Genomic DNA, 16,916 nt, shown 5'->3' on the forward strand with positions numbered 1-16,916 from the left:
GGTGCAATCTAAAAGAAATGTGACACGAACTCAAAGGTTTTGCTTGTGAATTAATTCAGTTCACATTTCCTAAGAGTTTACTATATACTAACTCCTGGGGTAAGTACTGTAAACTGTTGTTATCAATGAGTGACAGAAAACACACGGGGCCAGTAGAGACACAGAGGAGGGGCACTTGGCCAGCTCAGGTACTGGAAGGTTCCCTATCCAGTGTTCCCTACCTGGCCAGTGAGGCTCACGGAGTAACACGGGGCATCAGCACGCGAAAGGCAGAGGATGAGATTCTAGCAGGAAAACTCTACCCTGGCCACCAGTCCCCAGAGAGGAAGGGTTGAAAATTAATGGCCACATTGTACTTAGCCTGCAATATTAATAACCTGTGCTGTGCCTGCTTTGGCAGCAGATATACTAAAATTGGAACCACACAGAGAAAATTAGCATGACCCCTGTGCAAGGATGACAGGCACATTTGTGAAGCGCTCCACATTAAAAGGTAGTAGCAATAATACTAGCTGTGTGCTAAAGGCGCCTTTGTGGAGCAGTTTTCTGGAGTAGCAGGAGACTTATTTTTAATGATTATTTCTCCAACACCAGGCACTATTGGTGCTGTGGACATAGCGATGAACAAAATATAGCAGTCCTGCCTTCATTGAGGTAAGCTCCTAGAACAGAGACAGTGGAGAATCAATTAGACAGATAATAATCCATGCTCTGAAGAAAAATGTGTGGCAGGGCACCAAGGCTCATGACTGTAATCCCAGCACTTTGGGAGGCGGAGGCAGAAAGATCGCTTGAGTCCAGGAGTTTGAGACTAGCCTGGACAACATAGTAAGACCCTATCTGTGCATAAAATTTTAAAAATGGGTTGGGTGTGGTGGCTCATGCCTGTGATGCCTGTTGCTGGGGAGGCTGAGGCAGGAGGATTGCTTGAGCTGAGGAGTTGGAGGCTGCAGTGAGCTATGATCAAACCATTGCACTCCAGCCTGGGCGAGAGAAGGGGACTCTGTCTCAATAAATAAACAAACAAATAAGAAAAATGAAGCATGGAGTAAGAGCTGTGGTTAGGGAAGGCCTCTCTGAGGAAGTGACCAGGTAAAAGGAGGAAGTAAGCCATGAGAAATTTATAAAGGCTGGGTAATGTATAAAGAAAAAAGGTTTAATTTGCTCATGGTTCTGGATTCTGTATAGGAAGCTTGGTGCCAGCATCTGCTTCTGATGAGCCCCTCAGGTGGCTTACAGTCATGGCATAAGGCGAAGGGAAACAGGCGCATCACAAGGAGAAAGCAGGAGTAAGAGAGAGAGAGAAGGGGGAGGTCCCAGACTCTTAAACAACCAGATTTGTTTTCTTTTTTTTTTTGAAATGGAGTCTCACTCTATTGCCCAGGCTGGAGTACAGTGGCGCAATCTCGGCTCACTGCAAACTCCGCCTCCTGGGTTCAAGTGATTCTCCTGCCTCAGCCTCACGAGCAGCTGTGACTATAGGCATCTGCCACTATGCCTGGCTAATTTTTGTATTTTTAGTAGAGACGGGGTTTCACCATGTTGCCCAGGCTGGCCTTGAACTCCTGACCTCAGGTGATCTGCCCACCTCGGCCTCCCAAAGTGCTGGGATTACAGGCGTGAGCCACTGTGCCTGACCAAAAACGTGTTTTGAGGCCCCTAGTTTGCTATTGTTCTGGACATACTAGCCTTCTTACTGGTTTTAAAAGGGGTGTAAATGATTTGGTGTGTCTTGATAGGTCTCATTTTATTTTGCTTCAAAGGCCACAAACTATAATTATCATTGATTTTTGTTCTGTTGAAAATGTCGCCGGGCGCGGTGGCTCAAGCCTGTAATCCCAGCACTTTGGGAGGCCGAGACGGGCGGATCACAAGGTCAGGAGATCGAGACCATCCTGGCTAACACGGTGAAACCCCGTCTCTACTAAAAAATACAAAAAACTAGCCGGGCGAGGTGGCGGGCGCCTGTAGTCCCAGCTACTGGGGAGGCTGAGGCAGGAGAATGGCGTGAACCCGGGAGGCGGAGCTTGCAGTGAGCTGAGATCCGGCCACTGCACTCCAGCCTGGGCGACAGAGCGAGACTCCGTCTCAAAAAAAAAAAAAAAAAAAAAAAAAAAAAAGAAAATGTCTTTGTCAATATCCCCAGAGGTATACAGCTTGTGAAAATCGTCCAAGATTAAAAGAATGTCTGTCCCCTGGATATTTACTTAGGGAGTGAGGATAATGATCTCTTTGCAACTGATATTCTGCTTCGGAGTATCATTTCTACCCAAATCAGACCAAAAAAGAGTTTGTTTTTTTCTTCAGGCTTTCCATCTGGGCCCTTTGTACCCACCGCGTTTTCTATGTGATGATTTGCCAGAAGAATACTCCATTTCAACAAACAGGTCTATGGAAAGAAGCAAACTAATTACATGCAGCTTCTTTTATGCCTGTGGCCCAGATTTAGGAGTTCCAGACCAGCCTGGGAAACAGATTTAGAAATGGAATCAAGCATTGACAGTGCTGTGATTGCTGAAGGCAGTCTACCTATCCATGAGCGCGGCCCATGCTGGCAGGGTTTGAAAACCTTGTCTGAGTTGAGGAACAAGAAGGGGGCACCCCCAGGCCATCTCCCATGACCTTTGGAAGGTGCAGAAAAGCCTCAACGTCTCCATAGGAAGAAGCACAAAGTTGAGAGGAAGGGCAGAGCTCACATGCTGTCCAGGTGGCCTCTGCAACAAATAATAGGACCCCCCTCTGGAGATTGGAAAGTAGATTTCCTGGTGGGGCCAGGGAAGACTAGGCTGGGTTTTCTGAGCAGGGCTTTGTTAAAGAGGGGATACCATCTATGCAGAGCCCACCCTATCTACAGAGGCCAGCAGTAATAGATGGAACCAAGTCCATCTGGACCTGGGGCCTCCTCACCTTGGACCTATAGCCAGCTACATTAAGACACCTCTGCTGCCTTCTTCCGTGTCCTGACCACTTCCATTTCCTGCTCTCTACACCAGGGCAGTTAGGAAGCGAGGCCTTGTAAAGAGAGGAGGCAGCAGGTATCACAGAACTGGACCAGGCCCACTCCCCAATCTCCTCATTCTCCCAGCAAGCAGTGTGAGTGCCCAGCTTGTGCTGGGAAGAGGAGGTGAAGCACTGTGAACCAGATATGTGAGTGGGGCTTGAAACAGGGCTGGTCTGAGCTTTACCAGGCTAAAGTGATGAATCTGCCCAAGATATTGCTAAAGGACTGAAGGGAGTTGGCATAGAGTGATTGGAAGCAGTGATTAGAAAATAGAAAATGGGCTGGGTACCATGGCTCATGCCTGGAATCCCAGCACTTTGAGAGGCCAAAGAAGGCAGATTGCTTGAGCACAGGAGTTCAAGACAAGCTTGGGAAACATGGCAAAACACCATCTCTTGTTTTTTGTTTTCTTTTTTGAGACAGCGTCTCAGTCCGACGCCTAGCCTGGAGTACAGTAGCGTGATCTTGGCTCACTGCAACCTCTACCTCCTGGGTTCCAGCGATTCTCCTGCCTCAGTTTCCTGAGTAGCTGAGATTACAGGTGCCCACCATCATGCCTGGCTAATTTTTATATGTTTAGTAGAGATGGGATTTCACCACATTGGACAGGTTGACCTTGAACTCCTGACCTGAAGTGATCTGCCCACCTCAGCCTCCCAAAGTGCTGGGATTACAGGGGTGGGACCCCATGCCCGGCCAAAACCCCATCTCTACAAATACAAAAATTAGCCGGGCATGATGGTGTGTGCCTTACTACAGGTACTCGGGAGGCTGAGATGGGAGGATGGCTTAAGCCCAGGAGGCAGAGGTTGCAGTGAGTCAAGATCACCCCACTGCACTCCAGCCTGGGCAACAGCCAGACCCCATCTCAAAAATAAAAAAAGAAAGAAAAAGAAAATGGTTTCATGTTCAGGTGAGGTCTCAGTGAGGTGAGACTTCTCAAGAAAACAACTGCACTTAGATTCCTGTCTGGATACATTTTCCCCTCTCCTTTGATGTCCCCAGTCCGCCTCTTCTCTGACACTGGCAGTTCTGTCCTGAGGCCCTCTTCCCGAACAGCCCTGCAGCACTTTCTGCTACCCTTCTGTTTGGAACACTCAGAAACCAGAGGTGCAACAGTAAGTTATTGACCTGTTCCTGCAGACTCCCTGTTTCCTTGGGAGCTGTGGCCCAGGAATTGCGTAGTGGTAGGAATCTAGCCCTGAGACTGCAGATCACTTAGGAATTTCTTCTGTGAGAACATTCACAAAAATCAGAGAGAGGATTTTGCCACTGAGTGCAGCCATTCTCTGTGAGTCAGTAACCCTCTGCCCTGCATCCATCCCCGCAGGAAGGACCTGCCAAGAACAATCGTCTCCATGGATGAGCAGCCACCCGTACCGCCTGGGACAGAGCAAGTCCTCTGCAGCAGGGTGCGTTCACTGTGTAATTATAGTCTGAGTTGTTTTGCTGGGTTACTCTATGTTTATCACATATTTTGACACCTCCTTGACAGCATGTGGATGCCCCAATTTTGTGTTTGCCCTGCTGGTGGTTACAGTAAATCAATAATATTAGATAAGAAAAAACAAGTAAACCTCTCAAGCCCTAAAATGCAATAAAATCTGTCATAAAAAAAACGGGTACGAGGAAATTCGAGGGTTATCCTGGATGAGCCACACCCAGAACTATGCAGGGGACGAGGTCTGCAGGTTCCCCGCTCTACCTTGGTGTCACCCAGGCATCTGAGAAACTCATCCACAGAGACCAGCATGAAGCTGCCATTCCCCAGAATGAGGAGTCTCCAGGGCTGGAGGAGAGGCAGTCCCGGGATGCTCAGCTGGTTGCAACCCCAGTCCCCACTTGCATCTCACCCCAATCAATAGCTCTATCATCAGGATTTAGGTCCCTTTTTTTTTTTTTTGAGATGGAGTCTTGCACTATGGCCCAGGCTGGAGTGCAGTGGTGTGATCTCGGTTCATTGCAGCCTCCACCTCCCAGGTTCAAGTGATTCTCCTGCCTCAGCCTCCTGAGTGACTGGGATGACAGGTACTCACCACTGTGCCTGGCTAGTTTTTGTATTTTTAGTAGAGACAGGGTTTCATCATGTTGGCCAAGCTGGTCTCAAACTCCTGACCTCAGGTGATCTGCCCGCCTCAGTCTCCCAAAGTTCTGGGATTACAGGTGTGAGTTACCTTGCCTGGCCTCAGGTCCCATTTCTTTCCCATGCAAGAAATGGTCATTGAGAATCAGGACCAGGAAATGTACATGGGTGTGGGGCAACCTGTTATGACAGAGAGCAAGAAATTATCAAAGACAAATTTGTTCCAAGTTCACAGAATCTATTAAATAACTGGCCTGTACTCTTAGGAAATGTCAAGGTCATGAAAGACAGAGACTGAGGAGCTGTTCCAGAGTAAGTGAAACTAAAGACACAGAGATAAATGCAGTGTTTAATCATGGATTAGGTCCTGGAACAGACTTTTTTTTTAAATTAAGGACATTGTTGGTCAACTGGCAAAGTATGAATAACTCATAGATTAAATAATAGAATTGTATGAATATAAGTTTCCTAATATTGATCATTGCTCATGACTATTTAACAGTATGTTCTGTTCTTTACTCCAATATTTAGAGGAAAGGGACACTGTTGCGATTCATTCTCAAGTGGCTAAAATGATATATGTATGTATGCCTATATATGAGAGAAAAATAATTAAACAAATGTGGTAAAATGCTAACAACTGGGGAATCTGGATAAAGGGCATATGGGAGTCTGTTGTATTAACCTTGCAACTTTTCTGTAAGTCTTATTTCAAACTAAAAAAAAATTAACAAAGGAGGCTGGGCGTGGTGGCTTACGCCTGTAATCCCAGCACTTGGGAGGCTGAGGTGGGTGGATCACCTGAGGTCAGGAGTTCAAGACCAGCCTGGCCAACATGGTGAAAACCCGTCTCTACTAAAAATACAAAAATTAGCCAGGTGTGGTGGTACATGCCTGTAATCCCAGCTACTCAGGAGGCCAAGGCAGGAGAATTGCTTGAACCCAGGAGGTGAACTTTGCAGTGAGCTGAGATTGTGCCATTGCACTCCAGTCTGGGCACCAAGAGCGAAACTCCGTCTCAAAAAAAAAAAAAAAAAAAAGACGAGAAGACCGTTGTGAATAAAAGAGACGTGGAGGCACAACTAATTGCAATGGGTGACTCTTGTTTGGATTCTGATTTGAATAAACCGACCAATTTCTTATTTAAAAAAATTTTTTTTTCAGACAGAGTCTCACTCTGTCACCCAGGCTGGAGTGTAGTGGTGCAATCTTGGCTTACTGCAACCTCTGCCTCCCAAGTTCAAGCGATGCTTTTGCCCCAGCCTCCCAAGTAGCTGGGACTATAGGCACGCACCACTATACCTGGCTAATTTTTGTATTTTTAGTAGAGGCGTGGTTTCACCATGCTGCCCAGGCTGGTCTCGAACTCCTGAGCTCAAGTGCTGGATTACAGGTACAAGCCACTGCGCCCTAAACCAACCAATTTCAATAACCAGATAATAAATGACATTAAGGAATTATTACATGTATTAAGGGTGACAATTATATGGTGATTATGTTTTTTAAAAATGCTCTTATTTTAGAAACAGTGTCTCCTCTGTCACCCAGGTTGGAGTGCAATGGCTTAATCATAGCTCACTGCAGCGTCAAACTCTTGGGCTCAAACAATCCTTCCCCCTCAGCCTCCCAAATAGCTGGAACTACAGCAGCACCACAACGTCCAGCTAAATTGTTTATTTTTTGTAGACTTCATTGCCCAGGCTGGTCTCGAACTCCTCCACTCAAGTGATCCTTCTGCCATAGGCGTCAGCCACTGCACTCCACCAAGACTGCAATTTAGATTATCTTATTTCCTTTTTTTTTGAGACAGAGTCTTGCTCTGTCACCCAGGCTGGGGACCTTGGCTCACTGCAACCTCCGTCTCCTGGGTTCAAGAGATTCTCCTGCCTCAGCCTCCTGAGTAGCTGGACTTACAGTCACCCGCCAACACACCCAGCTAATTTTTGTATTTTTAGTAGAGATGGGGTTTCACCATGTTAGCCAGGCTGGTCTCAAACTCCTGACCTCGTCATCCGCCTACCTCGGCCTCCCAAAGTGCTGGGATTACAGAGGTGAGCCACCGCACCTGGCCAACCATGTGTCTTAAGGATCTTTCCTTGTAGGTAGGTAGCATGGGTTCATCCCTTTTAACTGCTGCTAACTGCTGCTCACTGCTGCGTAATAGCCTGTATGTTAGGCTGTTCCTAATTTTTCTTATCACACAGATGCTGTTGTGAACATCCTTGGACATATTTCCATGGACTCCAAAATATTTCTCTAGGGCAGATATAGGTAGGATTATTGCATCATAGCGTATCTTATTTAAATTTTAATAAATTATATAAAATTACATGACCATTTATTAAAGTTATTTGATACAATTTTAATAATTATATTATATTACCATTAGCAGATTGTAATATGGCTTTTCCTATACCCTTAACAAAATATGACATTATCAACCTTTCAATATTTTGCTGCTCTGATGATTTAAAAATTTTAAAAAAGATTATTGCTTTCATTTGCATTTGTCTGATTACTGAGGTTGAGAATCTTTTTTCATATTTATTGGCCATTTGCTTTGATGAATTTTCATACCCTTTGCTATGTTCTTTTCTTTCTTTGCAATTTAAAATAGAAAATAAAATACCCAGGTAAACAAAACCTAGACATTTTTGTGTGTATATAATTTTTTTTCTGCTGTGATGAACTGCAACCGCAGTTTCTCAAATGCCTTCAATCTGAAATAATCAGTTTACTAAATCTGCATTTTTTTTTTTTTTTTTGAGACGGAGTCTTGCTTAGTCGCCCAGGCTGGAGTGCAGTGGCGTGATCTCGGCTCACTGCAAGCTCCGCCTTCCAGGTTCACACCATTCTCCTGCCTCAGGCTCCCAAGTAGCTGGGACTACAGGCACCCGCCGCCACGCCCGGCTAATATTTTGCATTTTTTTTTTTTTTTAGTAGAGACGGGGTTTCACCATGTTAGCCAGGATGGTCTCGATCTCCTGACCTCGTGATCCACCTGCCTGGGCCTCCCATAGTGTTGGGATTACAGGCGTGAGCCACAGCGCCGGACCAACATTTTTCTTTTTTGAGACAGGGTCTCGCTCTGCCACTCAAGCTGGAGTGTAGCTGGTCACGGCTTACTGCAGCTGTGTCCTCCTGGGCTCAAGCAATCCTTCCACTTCAGCCTTCCCAGGTAGCTGAGACTACAAGCACGTGCCACCACTCTCAGTTAATTAAAAAAAAAAAATTTTTTTTTTTGGTAGAGTTGAGGTCCCTCTATTGCCCAGGCTGGTTTTGAATTCCTGGGCTCAAGTAATCCTACCGCTTCAGCCTCCCAAACTCTTGGGATTACAGGCATGAGCCACTGCACCTGGCCCCAGTCTGCATATTTTCAGGTTGATCATCCTTAACTCCTTCAGTGGATAACATACATTCACATTGTTGTGCAACCATCGCCACCATCCATCCCCAGAACTTTTTCATCTTCCCCAACTGAAACTCTTTAGCCATTAGACAACAACTATCCACGCCAGGTGCAGTGGCTCACGCCTATAATCCCAGCACTTTGGGAGGCCGAGGTGGATGTATCACTTGAGGTCAGGAATTTGAGGCCAGCCTGGCCAACATGGTGAAACCCCATCTCTACTAAAAATACAAAAATTAGCCAAGTGTGGCGGCACGTGCCTGTAATCCCAGCTACTCTGGAGCTTGAGGCACGAGAATGGCTTGAACCTGGGAGGCAGGGATTGCAGTGAACCGAGATCACACCACTGCACTCCAGCCTGGACAACAGAGCAAGACTGTGTCTAAAAAAAAAAAAAAAAAGATAATAACTCTCCAGTTTCCCCTCCTCTCAACCCCTGACAATTACCCTTTAACTTTCTGTCTGTATGAATTTGTCCAATCTAGATACCTTGTATGAGTGGAATCATAGGATATCTGTCCTCTTGTGTCTGGTTTATCTCGCTGAGGGTAAGATGAGGGCTGCTTGCTTTTTGGCAGATCCAAAGCCTTGTGGGTTGTGTAGGATCCACTGGCCTGAGACCTCTAGCAAGTAGGCAGTTGTCCCAACAGGTCTGTGCTCCAGGGATCCCTCACTCCCAGCTGTGCAGCCCCCCTAGAGGGGGCAGTCCTCTTCGGTATGCCTGGACAGGGGTTCCCTTCTTCATGCCTCTCAAGGACTCCTCAGGGTGGAAGCAGCACAGCCTCAAAGCTAACAGCCCCCAGTTCTGCACCACGCAGAGTGGATTTGAATGCCTCCTGCTTCTTATTCACTAAGTTGGGCTAGTTACTTAGCTTCTCTATGCTTGGATTTTCTTACCTGTAAAATGCAGAGGTCAGGTGTGGTGGTTCCTAACTGTAATCGCAGCATTTTGGGAGGCCGAGGTGGGAGAATCACTTGAGCCAAGGAGACTGAGGCTGCAGTGAGCTGTGATGGTGCCACTGCACTGCAGCCTGGGCAGTAGAGCAAGGTCCTGCTTACCAAAAAAAAAAAAAAAAAAAAAAGATGCTAACACTAATAATCATAGTGGATACTTTGCTGTGCCACCCATAACTCTCATTAGGAATGAAGGATCTTTAAGGATCTTTCCCCCATTTCTGGGAGTGCTGCTGTCAAAAAGTCTCCACTGTCAGCATCTATGGGGGGTGGGGGTGCTACTTCAGTGGAGAGAGTAGTTTCAAAATGACTCCCCACAGTGTCTGCTCAGCCTCTACTGCATCACAGCTCTCCCTCCTCCCTGCGCTAAGTCCTCTCCCTTTCCTCCTCCTCCTGCAGGTCTTGACCTGGGAGCACCCCTAACAAACCTCTTACATGCTGACCTCCATCTCAGTTGGCTTCCTGGGGACTCAACCTGCCACATATCATGTTTCTCACAAGAACTAAATCACATAGAACATAAAGTTCTAAGCCGGGCGCTGTGGCTTACGCCTGTAATCCCAGCACTTTGGGAGGTCGAGGCGGACAGATCACTTGAGGTCTGAAGTTCAAGACCAGCCTGGCCAACATGGTGAAACCCTGTTTCTACTAAAAATACAAAAATTAGCCAGGCATGCCTGTAATCCCAGCTACTCGGGAGGATGATGCACGAGAACTGTTTGAATCCTGGAAGGCAGAGGTTGCAGTGAGCCAAGATTGCACCACTGCACTCCAGCCTGGGCGACAGACACTTCATCTAAAAAAAAAAAAAAAGAACATAAAGTTTTTATCCCAGAGCCAGACACACAGCGAACAATAAACATTGGTTGTTATCATTATACCTTCTTTTCTCTCATGGTTACAGATGAAAAAATAAATAAAATTCCTCTCAAGAGGCCAAAGGGGGCTGGGTGCGATGACTCATGCCTGTAATCCTAGCACTTTGGGATGTGAAGGTGGAAGGATCATTTGAGGTCAGGAGTTTGAGACCAGCCTGGCCAACACGGTGAAACCCTGTCTCTACAAAAAATACAAAAATTAGCCTGGTGTGGTGGTGCGTGCCTGTAATCCCAGCTACCCAGGAGACTGAGGCAGGAGAATCGCTTGAACCTAGGAGGTGGAGGTTGCAGTGAGGGGAGATTGCACCACTGCAGTCCAGCCTGGGTGTCAAAGCGAGATTCTGTTTCAAAACAAAAAGAAAAAGTCCCAAGGAGAGACCACAATATGTGCTTATGGTGCCATGCTGACTGGGATCTTTTATCTTCAATGCTATAATGTATGTATATACATAGGTAAATACATGCTTTATTGAGATATAATTCATATACCATACAATTAATCTATTTAAAGCATATAATTCAGTGGCTTTTTGTCCATTCAGAGTTGTGCAACCATCACTCTAATCATTTTAGAACATTTTGGGTTTTTATCCCTGTACCCATTAGCAGGCACTTCTCTTCCCTCCACCCCACCCCCAGCCTCTGGCAACCATACATCTACTTTCTGTCTCTATAGATTTGGCTATTCTGGACATTTCATGTATATGGAATCATACACTATGTGGTGTTTGTGTCTGACTTCTGTCACTCAGCATGATGTTTTCTAGGTTCATCCATGTTACAGAATGTATCAGTACTTCATTCCTTATTACTGTTGAATATTCCATGATGTGGATAGATCACATTTTGTTTATCCATGCATCCAGTTGATGGATGTTCTTTCCACCTTTTATTTTTTATTTTTATTTTTTGAGACAGAGTCTCCATCTGTCACCCAGGTTGGAGTGCAGTGGCACAATTTTGGCTCACTGCAACCTCTGCCTACTGGGTTCAAGTGATTCTCCTGCTTTAGTCTCTACAGTAGCTGGGATTACAGGCACACTATCACGCCTGGCTAGTTTTTTGTTGCTGTTATTTTGGGTTTTGTTTTTGTATTTTTTTTTTTTAGCAGAGAAGGAGTTTCATCACGTTGGCCAGGCTGGTCTTGAACTCCTGACCTCAGGTGATCTGCCCACCTTGGCCTCCCAAAGTGCTGGGATGACAGGCGTGAACCACTGAACCCGGCCATCTTTTAGCTATTATTTCCTCTTTTTGGCAAATCATGAATAATGCTGCTCTAAGCACCCATGTACAATGTTTTCATAGGTATACGCCTAAGAGTACATATATATTCTTTTGTGTATACACCTAAGAATGGAATTGCTGCATCATTTGGTATCACTTTAATATTGGGATAAACTGCCAGTTTTCCAAAGCAGCTGCACCATTTTACATTCCCATGAAGAGTGTGAGGGTTCCAATTCCTCCACTTCTCCACCACTTGTTATTATCTGTCTTTTTTATTACAGCCATCCTCGTGATGTAAAGTGGTGTCTCATTGTTGCAGTTTTTGATTTGCATTTGATTGACATGTTGAGCATCTTTTCATGTGCTTATAGGCTATTTGTATATCTTTTCTGGGAAAATGTCTGTTTAGATCTTTTGCTCCTTTATTCTTATTCAATGTTTAGAGTTTTGTTTTCTTCATCTGTAAAAGAATGTTACAGCCTTTATAGAGGAGTGAAGATTAATGAGAGAACATTTATTTGCAAGGCACACAGCACAGCGCTCTGCAGGGCACTTGGCATGCACTCCAAAAAGTTATCCAACCTTCCTGTCACCTTGCCTTGCAAGTAGAAACCAAGTCGAGTTCGTTCTGCATTATGTCACTTACCATAGTGTTTTGCATGAAGACAGGCTCAATAAATGTCTGAGAGTAAATGGACCAATTCACACCATTCAATATTCAAATCTGAATCCTCTGTGCTTTGCCCCCTTTCTCCCATTTCTTTCATTGAACCTTTTCTTCCTGGAACAATTTTCTTAATTTTATTCCCCTTGCCAGCTGCCTCCTCTTCTGAAATTTAACTTGCAGTATCATTGAAGCTGAGTACAAAGAGAACCAAAGACACCACCTATGGCAGTCCCGAGGTGAATGTGAACCATTGAAGGAAATGAGTGTCTACAGTCTGTGAGCATAGCCTGTCCCATCTTAGCGAGAGCCACAAAGTAATTAAAGTACTTAAAGGAATGAGAAAAGGGAGATTTTCAAAAACCCTGATTGCAGACTGAGTTATTTAACACAGTTCAGCAACTCTGGTCTGAGGAATTTTCACCTGTAGAGGACCCAGGCCACCATCAGGACCAAAGATTCCAGTTTGGTGGGGCCACCCCCTGGGATGTGGAGCCTGCAGGGGGCTACAACTGGGTGGAGAAAAGGAAACAATGTGATCACTTGGCCGAATGGTAAGTCCAACCCATTTCACAGGCACTCAGCCTGCACTCAGCCTGCTCTGGTAAAGCCCAGCTGAGGTGCCTGCAGCAGGACTTGAAAGGGCAAGCACAGGTGAGGGAAGGTGTGACTGCCAGCCCACCTGAAGATGTGAAGCTGGGCGTGTACAGAACTGCTGGCTTTTACCTTAGGCCTGGGACAATAGGGAATGTGAAAAGCAAGGGGTGCGTGTGTGTGTGCGTGTGTGTCTGTCTGTGTGTCTGTGTGTCTTGGGTCCAGCTGCAGTACCACCATCTGAAACCCCCTGAAACCCTGGGCCACCCTCCGAATCTGCTCGAGGGCAAGCCTGGGAGCGTCAGGGGGAGGAAGGTGGAGACACGGGTGTCTTAGAGGGCAGGGACTAGTTTCACCTCATCTTTGTATTCCGGGGCCCAGCTTGGTGCCCAAAGCCCGTTTGCGGAGCTCATGAAATGCTCCCCCAGGCCGGGCACGGTGGCTCACGCCTGTAATCCCAGCACTTTGGGAGGCCAAGGCTGGCGGATCACTTGAGGTCAGATGTTCGAGACCCGCCTGGCCAACATGGTGAAACCCTGTCTCTACCAAAAATACAAAAATTAGCAGGGCGTGGTGGCGAACGCCTGTAGTCCCAGCCACTCTGGAGGCTGAGGTAGAAGAATCGCTTTAACCCGCTGGCAGAGGTTGCAGTGAGCCGAGATCGCACCACTGCACTCCAACCCGGGCGACAGAGGGAGACAACGTCGTCTCAAAAAAAAAAAAAAAAAAAAAAAAAAAAAAAAAAAAGCTCCCAGTTCTAGGCGCTTTGGGAGCCGCCGCTTAAGATGCAAACATGGCCAAGTCTAAGAACCACACCACACCCAACCAGTGCCGAAAATGGCACAGAAATGGTATCAAGAAACCCAGATCACAAAGATACGAATCTCTTAAGGGGGGTGGACCCCAAGTTCCTGAGGAACATGCGCTTTGCCAAGAAGCACAACACTGCCCACTCCAAGCTTGGGAAGCGTGCTCGCGCCCGCCTTGCCTAGGGGCTCAGGCTGTGCGGGCCAAAGGCCGAGGCCAAGGATCAAACCAAGGCCCGGGCTGCAGCTCCAGCTTCAGTTCCAGCTCAGGCTCCCAAAGGTGCCCAGGCCCCTACAAAGGCTAAGGAGTAGATGTTTCTGTCTGCCAACGTGAGGACAGGAGGACTGGAGCGACCCCCCCCCACCCGGCTGCCGTCTGTATGGGGTGGGGTCCTCCTGTGTTATTTGTACTAAGAAACCTGAGGCAGGGAAAGAAAAAAAAACAAAAACCCTCCCCTAGTCCCACCTTGCGAATGCGGGACGCGGGGCCCTGTCCCGCGAGTGGCACTCAGGAGCCAGCCTCGGGCAGGCACCGCACGCCAGGCCACAGCTCGACGCGGCCGGGGATTCGCTGCAGGCGCGAATCTCTCGGCTAGAGCAGAGCAGCGGCAGCTGCCGGCCAGTCCACGTGTGCTCGGCTCGGCTCGGTTCCGGCTCCCAGGCAGCCCGGGGGTCGCTCACCCGGCCGTGGCCCAGCAAGCCGGCCTTAGCATAGGCTGGGCCACAAACGCCCGACCACTTCTACGGCTCAGGCGCCAGGCGCGTGCCTACTGCAGGGCCGCCCGGGCCGCGCCGCATTCCTCATTGGACGATGGCCCTTGTCAATCACTGAGGAAACGCGGCCTTGGGTGTGGCCGGACATCCGGGGCTTTCCACCCTCCGCGTGAGGTGGGATTGAGGTGGGGAAGATGGAAGGATGCGATACCCAATGGCCACAAATCAAGGCCTTTGGCTTAGCGGCAGATTGGCAGGTGCTTGAACCACTGAAATGCCGCAGAGCGACACCGGCGCTATGGCTGTGATTGGTTCACTTCGCGGGTCGGTGGTTTTCTCCATGTGGTGGTCCCCACGTAGATAAAATGGGCACCGTAGATAAAATAACACGTAAGTAAAGCTGCTGCCGGTGAAGTTTGGGAGTATTTTTGTTTTTTTGAAAGTTAGTATTTTGGCTCTCACAAAGCCTCCTGATTTTAGTAGGCTTTCCCTGGAATGACTCAGATTCTCTTTAGTTACCTTCGTCAAAGCACTCCCTCCCCGTGCAGCCTCAGAGTTGGAGAACTACCGCGCTGAGCCCAGATTACCGCCAAGATCGTCAGAAATATGCGCAACTCAGTGAGCTAAAGCGGAGATTAGATGGATGGTATTTAATGGGACAAGACATGAGTGGACAGTTTACAGGAAAAAAAATGCAAGGGGCCCCTAAACATTTAAGTGGGCGCTCAGCCTTTTTCATAATCAGAAGAATGCAAACGAACACCTCACTGAGGCCGGGCGCGGTGGTTCACGCCTGTAATCCCAGCACTTTGGGAGGCCGAGGCGGGCGGATCACGAGGTCAGCAGATCGAGACCAGCCTGGCTAACACAGTGAAACCCCGTCTCTACTAAAAATACAAGAAATTAGCCGGGCGAGGTGGCAGGCGCCTGTAGTCCCAGCTACTCGGGAGGCTGAAGCAGGAGAATGGCGGGAACCCGGGAGGCGGAGCTTGCAGTGAGCTGAGATCCGGCCACTGCACTCCAGCCTGGGCGACAGAGCAAGACTCTGTCTCAAAAAAAAAAAAAAAGAAAAGAAACAAAACTTCATTGAGCTAAGGCTTCTGATCCATTAGATTGTCAAAAATCCAAAAGTTTAACAAAGTACACTGTTAAGGACAATACAGGAACTTGATCTGCCCTGCATTGCTGGGAGGGAGTGCAAATTTACCTTTGACCCGCAATCCACCTGTAGAATCTACTCTGAAAGTAAACTTACACAAACATGAAACAGCATACACGCCAGCTTTTATTTGTAGCGGCACTATATAAATTTGCAAGACTGGAAACCATGCAGATGTCCATGAGAGGGGGAATGGCTGAGTAAACTGGTACATCCGGGCTGGTACTACAGCCCAGCTGACTCTGTGGCGTTAAGAAAAATGAGGAAAACGACAGTATTTTCTATGGCGTGATCTGTCGCCAGAGATGATGTATATTGGCTGCTACCGTTAGCAAGAAGCAGCACTGAAACAATAAAACCAAAACTGATAAAAATGATAGCATAAAGGTGGAGAATCTGGTGGAAGCCCTAGAGGGTTTCCACCAATAGAAAAATAAGGTGACAATAATAATAGTAAAAAATATCTGTGGCAATAGGAATTTGCCAGGTTTCCTGTTCTGCAACCCAGCACTAGACCCGGAAAGGCATGTTTGGCTGGGTGGGACTCAAGTTACTTGTAACTGGAGGCCCTGCTATAGCCTGAGTGAAGGATTTCTGGTACCCTGCCCCTCTCCAAAAAGACATCTCTTTGGGAACTCTAGAACTGGAATGGTCCATCAGCACTGTCCTTTTGGCAGACAAGGCAGGCCTTTGTACCCCACCAGTGACTTGGTTTGGAGGTGGGCTGCCCCCAGAACAGGATGTAATCTTGGGCAAGGCAGCTGCTATCAGGCTGGGCACAACCTCGCCCTCCAGGCTGTGAGGAGGGAAGAAAGGAAACAACTTCTACCTGCTTTAAAGTAGGAAACCTCCTCATCTGCCACCTCTCCTGCAGTGAGAAGTAGAGACTAGACATGGATACTCCCACATAGGATACTGGGGCCTAATGGGTGACTGTGGGCCTCCACCAGGCCCAGGTGACCCTGCAGATGTGATTCAGAGGCAGCCTCTCGCTGCTGTTCTTCAGCAGCCTGATTCCATGTGGACCATGCTGTTGCCTTCAGAAGTCATGGTCTGCCTGGACCTAGCCAGGCTGTACTGTTGAAGCCTTGTCATGTGCTCTTCCTTCCAGGCCCAGAGAGCTGCCCAGTAGGTCAACTTGGGCTTTGTATCAGGCTTTAAGTACAGGCAGGTCCTTAGGATAAATTAGAATAAAACAATCTCAGAGTGATCTAGTCTTAGTATAATTATTTACGTTTTCAAATTGAAAAAAAAAAAAAAAAAAAAAAAGAAAACCAGTAACAAATCAGCCACAGCAGAGAGGGGTACTGGGGGTTGATAGAAAATTTGTCCAGTTGTAGGTTTACTCGTAAAGCAGCTTAGATTGTGTGTTTTCTTCAGGGTCATTGGAAAAGGTGGTTACCGTCAGTCCAGGAAGTGGGGAGCCA

The 16,916-nt window shown here is 47.3% G+C and overlaps 1 protein-coding gene, 3 long non-coding RNA genes and 1 other non-coding gene across 6 annotated transcripts in view; 4 read left to right on the plus strand and 1 right to left on the minus strand.

Annotated features, from left to right (window-relative positions):
• The window catches only part of LOC100426884 (uncharacterized), a 110,073-nt gene extending 103,682 nt beyond the window's left edge, over window positions 1-6,391 (plus strand). The window contains exons 8-9 of the long non-coding RNA XR_013407321.1: window positions 4,332-4,912; window positions 6,076-6,391. This is a non-coding gene — a long non-coding RNA (uncharacterized LOC100426884). The remainder of the gene's footprint in view (window positions 1-4,331; window positions 4,913-6,075) is intronic.
• ST6GALNAC1 (ST6 N-acetylgalactosaminide alpha-2,6-sialyltransferase 1) overlaps window positions 1-14,378 on the minus strand; it is a 56,202-nt gene extending 41,824 nt beyond the window's left edge. The window contains exons 1-3 of one of the 2 annotated variants that reach the window (XM_077972967.1): window positions 14,083-14,378; window positions 10,125-10,243; window positions 9,391-9,544 (exon numbers count right to left, since the gene is read on the minus strand). The gene's annotated coding sequence lies outside the window, so the exon portion shown is untranslated. The remainder of the gene's footprint in view (window positions 1-9,390; window positions 9,545-10,124; window positions 10,244-14,082) is intronic. The other variant, XM_077972968.1, reaches the window with a different exon arrangement.
• On the plus strand, window positions 389-491 carry LOC114673374 (U6 spliceosomal RNA). Its single transcript, XR_003724078.2, has one exon. It is a non-coding gene; the product is annotated as a U6 spliceosomal RNA (small nuclear RNA).
• LOC144335975 (uncharacterized) lies at window positions 7,056-9,985 on the plus strand. The gene is made up of 3 exons (XR_013407325.1): window positions 7,056-7,186; window positions 7,289-7,355; window positions 9,847-9,985. It is a non-coding gene; the product is annotated as an uncharacterized LOC144335975 (long non-coding RNA).
• A 282-nt stretch (window positions 14,379-14,660) lies between the features above and the next one.
• Window positions 14,661-16,763, plus strand: LOC144335983 (uncharacterized). Its single transcript, XR_013407334.1, has 2 exons — window positions 14,661-15,102; window positions 15,422-16,763. It is a non-coding gene; the product is annotated as an uncharacterized LOC144335983 (long non-coding RNA).
• Window positions 16,764-16,916: the final 153 nt, after the last annotated feature.

Source organism: Macaca mulatta, chromosome 16 (assembly GCF_049350105.2).
Source record: "Macaca mulatta isolate MMU2019108-1 chromosome 16, T2T-MMU8v2.0, whole genome shotgun sequence".
Lineage (NCBI taxonomy): Eukaryota > Metazoa > Chordata > Mammalia > Primates > Cercopithecidae > Macaca > Macaca mulatta.